The 7,371-nt window shown below is 37.6% G+C and overlaps 1 long non-coding RNA gene across 2 annotated transcripts; it reads right to left on the bottom strand.

Moving 5' to 3' along the window:
- LOC107656741 (uncharacterized) lies at positions 1–5,232 on the bottom strand. Of its 2 annotated transcripts, none has more exons than XR_001630598.1 (3): positions 5,194–5,232; positions 294–345; positions 1–221 (listed from the first exon to the last, which is right to left on the bottom strand). It is a non-coding gene; the product is annotated as an uncharacterized LOC107656741 (long non-coding RNA). The 2 variants fall into 2 exon arrangements; XR_001630599.1 differs by lacking the exon at positions 5,194–5,232 and adding an exon at positions 3,173–3,202.
- Positions 5,233–7,371: the final 2,139 nt, after the last annotated feature.

Raw genomic sequence — 7,371 nt, 5'->3', positions numbered from 1 at the left:
CGACAATCCTTTTATTAATAAGCACAATATGACCTATATCTAATTATTTACAATGTGTGACATCAATGTCAAATCTTTAATGTCTTATTGGTTCGTCTCTGCATGTATTTCACACACTGTGTCCCGTGAGTCGTCAGTGACTGTGAATCGTGTGATTCATACACACCTTCATCCAGGTGTGTGTGTGCAGGTCTGATCCGCTCACGTCTGTTCCCGTCATCCTGATCAGTGACACACACACATTACATTCCCTCAGACCAATCACAGACAGAGCTGATGATGACATCACTCACCATCATTAACAGAGACACCTCTTCATCATCATCACACGCACACACACTCCTCCTGCGACACACAACAGTAGCTCGGACCATTAGTTCACGGTTGTGATTGCTCATTTTTAACCCTGATCCTGTTTGCTGTTTCATATACAGTGTAACTAGTTACAGTAACAGTACCGCTTTTTGCAGTAACTAGTAGTGCAACTATTAACTAATAAGATTTCAGTAATAATATTACAGTTACCATCCATAAAACAGCTTGTTAGTTTTGATGCCTTTACCCCTTACTGACTTGAAATCCTGTGAATCAGCAGTGTATCAGGCCAGCTTGGAATATGGAAAAGCTTGCATTCAGCGGATGGAAATATTGCCATAACACTGATGCTGTGAGATGAAAAGATGATGTGAACACTGATGTGTAAGTTGTGGCGTTACGTTACTCTGGTATCACATGCTTCTCACCCACATCCCTCTGATCCCCATATAAATTCTATTACTAGAATTAAACATGAACGAAACATTTTCTTATGAACTTATGTTTTTCTTTTAATACAATACATCATGAAATATAATCGTACGCGGGTAACAGAAATTATAGCTAGCTTCAAGCTACACAATGAGAATAAAACACTTTTACTATCCATCACTGAGTGTGTGTAATAACTTCTGACTGAGGTCCAGTGTGGTGGTTTTTGGTGAAATGAGGCAGAAATATATCATTAGTGATATTTCAGAAGAGTTTTGTGGGGAAGATACAGAGTTGGACAGTCGTGAAGCACATTTACTTGATTCCTGTACTTTTTGAGTATCTGAACTTTACCTGAGTGTCATTTTTCCTGGAAACTTATGACTTGAAAGACTAATATACATTGCACTCCACTACATTTCTATCAAAGTCCTCCTCGAAGTAGAAATGTAGCAGCTTTGAAAGTCAGTGGGTGATTTGTTCTTCTGTGAAACGTGACTTTTGACAGTTTATCAGTAATCACTATTTTAGGGCTACGTGAAGTGATTTCCCAGCAGTTTTTGAACACTGACCAGTTGCAAATATGATATTTATTTACAAAAATTCAATAATAGGAAGTTAATATTATGGTATATATCTGTAAGCCTGGAGCACAAAAGCAGTCTTAAGTCGCTGGGGTATATTTGTAGCAATAGCCAACAATACATTGTATTAAAAATTATCCATTTTTCTTTTATGCCAAAAATCATTAGGATATTAAGTAAAGATCATGTTCCATGAAGATATTTTGTAAATTTCCTACCGTAAATATATCAAAACTTAATTTTTGATTAGTAATATGCATTGCTAAGAACTTCATTTGAACAACTTTAAAGATGATTTTCTCAATATTTGGATTTTTTTGCACCCTCAGATTCCAGATTTTCAAATACTGTCCTATCCTAACAAACCATACATCAATGGAAAGCTTATTTATTCAACTTTCAGATTCAAAAAATCAACCCTTATGACTGGTTTTGTGGTCCAGCGTCACATATTAGACACAATATTGTCTGATTTTGCAAAATTGTGTGAACAAAAATATTACGTATAAAGCCACAGAAGGACTGTTGTGTGTCTCCTAACGAAACACACTAGGTGTTGGACTTGAAGCAGCACTGCACTGACTGTTCTGTGTACAGCATCAAAGCCATTAGACAGCATTTTTGACATTTTTGTTTTGATATCTGTTGCTGTTTTGCTTTTTTGATAAGCAGTGTTGCTGTTGTAAAGTTACACAGCTACAGTTGTGTTGCTGGGTTTTAAAGCAGATTGGGTTTTTTTTCTTATCAGTCTGTATTTGCAGCAGTTTCACTGTCCACTCGGTTCACATGTGGAGGAATGGCTACAAAAAACTAGCTTGTTTCGTTCCTATAGGTTTTCAACATCCTAAAAGCTCTTTATTCCACAGACACCACAAGCTAGTCAGTGTATTCAGCAGGTGTAATGTATTGTAAGATGCTTCAGAGGTATTGCAAGTATTACACACAACAATAATAAAACACTGCATTGCCATAAAAAAGGAACTTGCTCTGTCAGCTGTATGAACGACTGAAACGACAACTGAGCTTTTCACACTTTTTCTACAAGCAGATATAGACTCAGTAATGAGATGTCAGAGTCTTTATTTAATCTTTAGATTATTGCAAATGATCCGAGATCAGCGGCTCTCCAAAAATGACAATACAGTCCATATTCTCCTGTGAACCTGTGTCATCGCTGGATGAGCATGATTGATTTATTCAGCTCTATCGAGCCGTGTCGTAATCAAAGCAGATATTAAGCGCTTGGTTTAGCATCTGTCGTGCAGGAATGATGCTCAGAGGTGCACATGTCCACGCTGCTAATTATAGCGTGAAGCTCTTCATGGCTTCCTGTCGCCTCCTGCTGTTTCCTGTTTGTCAGATCCACAGCTGAGAACAGCTACAACACATCAGTTCACTTTATGTCACAAACAGACATTTATATTAAAATCAGTGCTCAAGTTCAAAACTTTGTTTTTCCTATTTCAGCATGCACTGAAATATCTTTTATATATCAGATCTCTGAATCCAGGTGCGAGTTCAAAAGCTCATTATGTTGCTTTCACAGGTGTTAGTTTATGTGTATGCGATCATCAGTGATTTTACGTGACTTTAACTGGAGCGTGAGTCACGTGACCAGAGGTGCGTTCACTCGTCTCTGATTGGGCCAAATGTGCTGCACACTAAACAACACCTGAGCTTCTTTATATTGGTTACCGCTCCTTCCACAATCATTATTTAGAGAATAACTCAGCGTCCCTACAGATTTAATTAAATATTTCAATATCGAATCAATCATGCATGCCATGTATTCCGTTATATAACGTCTCTTAACTATTTAAATTGAAAAACTTGTTGATTACCTGTAAAGGGAAAGATTTAATGGCGTTTACACCGCGAAGCTCCGCTGACGCGCCGCGCCGCCGTCTACTGGACGCGTCAACGCGAACGTTCCTTTAGCGCATGCGCGTTCCGTACGTCACAACTACTTCAGACATCCAGAAAACATCACTGATTATATGATGTTCTGTTTGCTCTGATGCTCGCGTTTGGTTTGCACATGATGTTTGACTTAATTACGCTAAACAAAACACTAAAACCATATCGGACCATTTACACTGGAAACAACCATAATTATTCTACAATGAAATATGACAAACATCCCAGCTAACAAAAATATGTTCTAAGAACCTTTTGCAACTTTATTTCTGAATGTTCTCTGATCGTCCAAAACATTTGTTTTTGGCTATGTGAACATTAAAGACAGCATTAAGGGGAATTTTCGATGTTATTATTTTGCAATCATCATGGGAATGTTACTTTTTTTGAATGTTCTCGAAACCATCTTAGACAAATGCCCAACTAAAATGTTTCAAAAGAATGTTCCATAAACGATATATACAGAATGTTTTTGTAACGCTTTGAGAATGCTATTAAAGACCAGGGCTGCGTTTCTCAAAAGCGTTGTAAGCCACCAATGGTCTCTACGATCAGCTTAGCTCAGCCCTGATCACTTTAAACAAACGATCGATTAACGTTAAACGTTTGTTCATAAGAATGTTTCCTGTCAGCTGGGATCATGTCTGAAATGATTTCGATGAATCTCATGGTGATCTGAGCCTGGTTTAGTTAGGTGTCCTGCTCAAAGGCCCAACAGTGGGAACCGTCAAACTTGAGATGGTTTGATCTGAACTGATCTACAGCTACAGCGGCTCTTATTTCATTCTTACTGTGATCAGTGAATGTAATTCATCAAATGCTGTCGATTACAGCATAATGTGATACCTCCATCTCCACCGAGCATTTTAGCTTGAGAGCAACATCAGACCAGTTCACTTGATCCATCAATATTCACGTCATAATTAAATCTGTGAGCGAGACAGTTCACCCTTCAGAAAAAGCTTCCAGCAGGGAGTTTTCACACAAAAAGAACCATTTGTATTTCCCTGAAGAACCTTTGAGTGAACAGCTCTTAAAATAACCATGTTTTTCTTGCTGTGAAAAACTTTTGAAAGAACCTTTTGATCAGTGGAGAGGCTCCATGGATGCTAAAGGTTCTTCATGAACCATAAATGGTAATAATCTTTGTTTATAAGAGTGTATCGAGGAGAAATGTTCTTTAGATGATTGAAATGTCCTTTAACTGCCCACTGAAAGGTTCTTTGGCTGCTTCTATGGCATCGCTGCAAAAACCCCCTTTGAAAGCTTGATTTTCAAGAGTGTGGAGCTGTAGGTACAGTACAGTGGATCGTTTCCGCTCAATAACGGCTCTAAATAATGTGATGAGAGATTTCAGCGGTCATCTAACGAGGGCTTCAGGGCTGGTTTAGTGTTACCCAGAGACCAAACAGAACAAAACTAGAAGCAGATCCTGTTCTGTGGAACTGAAATCATTTATGATAGACATCATTTACAGTAGCGTCTCATCAGAGCTCTCAGAAATATTAACGAATATGGATGTACATTAAATATTATGTTGTTATGGGTTTCGGCGGAAATCCGACATCTTTGCAAAGCATATTTTATATTTTTACTTTTATATTCATTCATATGTCAGATATTATTATGCAAAGTGACACAGAATCATGAATGAATGATTCTGGGAGCAAATTATTGTGAAGGTTCATTAAACACTCTATTTGTTTATATACATCTTAGCATTTATAATCCTTCATAAATGACGTGTTCTTATCTGATTCAGCTGCAGAATGGACATGTCAGGATCTGAATCTAATGCTGTACAGCTGATGAATAAACTGATCCGTCCTCAATATATTTCACACGTTTGAGCAGAATATGATGCTGAGAGTTTGATGCAGCAGTCAAAGCGTTATACAGACTGACAGACAGCAGAGCCGCTCTGAACGACTGGAAATCATCTTACCTTCATCTCGAGAAGAGCAGTAAGGGTTCGCCGAGCTCCAGCGGCGTGTGCGTGTGTATGTGATTGAGTTATTTTGTGGTGACGCCTCCTCAGAGAGTTCTCAACTTCCTGTGTGAGATTAACATCAGCCTCCTCTGATCATCATCACACTCACACACACTCTCGATATGAGAAGCCACACAGGAAGTGATCACTTCCTACTAATCTATTTCTTGAAACACACACAAACAACAAACACACACACAAACAACACACACACACACAAACAACACACACACACACACACACACACACACACACAAACGAATACAACAGAGAATACTAAACAACAAACACACACACACACACACAGAATGGCTAAAAGTGATTCTCGTCATTGCTTCTATAATTACTCTATATGTGGTGTAACTGCAGAGATGCTGGTTGTGGTTCTGCTGGTAAATGATGTGAAACAAATGAACCTGAACAATCGGACCACCATAAAGATGTGTGTGTGAGTGACAGTGTCAGATACACACAGGTTTCCATGGCGACGTTAATGAACACACATAACATCTCATAACAGCCACACGGCAAACACACCTCCATGCGTCTCTCTATAAAAGTCAGTATGAAATACACACTCATCTGTTTTCTGAATGCATGTTATCAGTCATATTATCAATGATTCATCCATGCATATATCTGTATTTTTTGACATTTGACCAAACTGAATCTACCAGTGAAACGACAATGATTATCAATGTTGAAAACAGCTTACAACTACGACCTTCGAGGCCACAATCAAACAGCATAAACTACTATTTATGATTATTTCACAGAGAAGGACACACGTATTGAATCGCGTGTGCGCCGATTGGTTTTATCACATGGCTACTTTAAACAGCTCCATTAAGCCTTTAGCCCCAAAGAGCGTGCATTTAGAAAGATAATGATAATTTCTCAAATGTTCACACCTAATTTCTTTCCAGAGGATGATTCTATATTACTATATATTAATGTTCCACTAAATTATGCGATCATCTGATGAGTTTTGAGCGCTCTCTCTCGTCTTACTGCCATTAGGCTACACATAGTGGGGAAGAAATGTCATGAAAATGGTTTTAAATAAAAAATAGCAATTTAATGAGTTTCTGTTTTTATAACATAGCTATGCCTATGATATAGGACTTAGCCTATCACACAAACAAGAGTGCTGTTTGTTTTCCCGAATATCTGCACGATCGCAAATGTACAATAAACAACAACTTACAGAGTAACTTTCAGACACAAAATCCCATTTTGCTCCATCGGAAAGAAAACAGAAGAAACAGCAGAACCAATAAGAGGACAGAGATATGACAATAACTTTTATAATACTAATAAGCCAACATCTCTGGCTTTTTTTATTTTTTGCTCAAAGTTATTTCAGGGTTTTGATTTCTCAACTGAGAGAACACATCCTGTTTATTATATTATAATGAATGTTTAATATTACATTTAAACTTTTACTATAGCCTAGACATGTTGCATATTAATTGTATTATTTGTGAACCTCAAAGCATATGTTTGTGTATTTTGTGTTACTCCAGAATGATGTTCTATTTGAGGGCCTTTGCAGTGTAGTGTATAGGGCCCAAACATAACCTCAAGCCCAGGGGCCCCTAAGTCCTGCCCTGCACAATAGTTTTGTGGAAACTGAGATACATTTTATTTTTCAGGATTCACAGATGAATAGAAAGTTCAAAAGAGCAGCATTAAATCTTTTGTAAAATTAGAAATGTCTTTACAGTCACTTTTGATTTAATTAAATGCAGCCTTGTTGACTAAAAGTATTAATTTCTTTTGTGTGTGTGTGTGTGTGTGTGTTTATTCAGCAGCAAATCTGCATATTATACTGATTTCTGAAGATCATGTGACACTGAAGACTGGAGTAATGATGCTGAAAATACAGCTGCGCATCACAGAAATATATTACAGTTTAACAGATTCATATAGAAAACAGCTGTTTTAAACTGTAATAATATTTCACCGTTTTATAATAAATGCAGCTTAGTGAGTGTTTAATGCTGAAAAAGTGTTTAATGCTGAATCATGGAATAGCAGCTTTAGGAAATGTGTCCTGAACGATCCACGAGGACAAACATGAGCAGGAAAACCACATTCATCCAGAGCTGCTAATGTCACTGTGATGTTACA

Source organism: Sinocyclocheilus anshuiensis, unplaced genomic scaffold (genome assembly GCF_001515605.1).
Source record: "Sinocyclocheilus anshuiensis isolate Anshui unplaced genomic scaffold, SAMN03320099.WGS_v1.1 scaffold3384, whole genome shotgun sequence".
In the NCBI taxonomy this organism is placed as follows: Eukaryota; Metazoa; Chordata; class Actinopteri; order Cypriniformes; family Cyprinidae; genus Sinocyclocheilus; species Sinocyclocheilus anshuiensis.
This window is presented reverse-complemented; position numbering and strand designations above follow the sequence as displayed.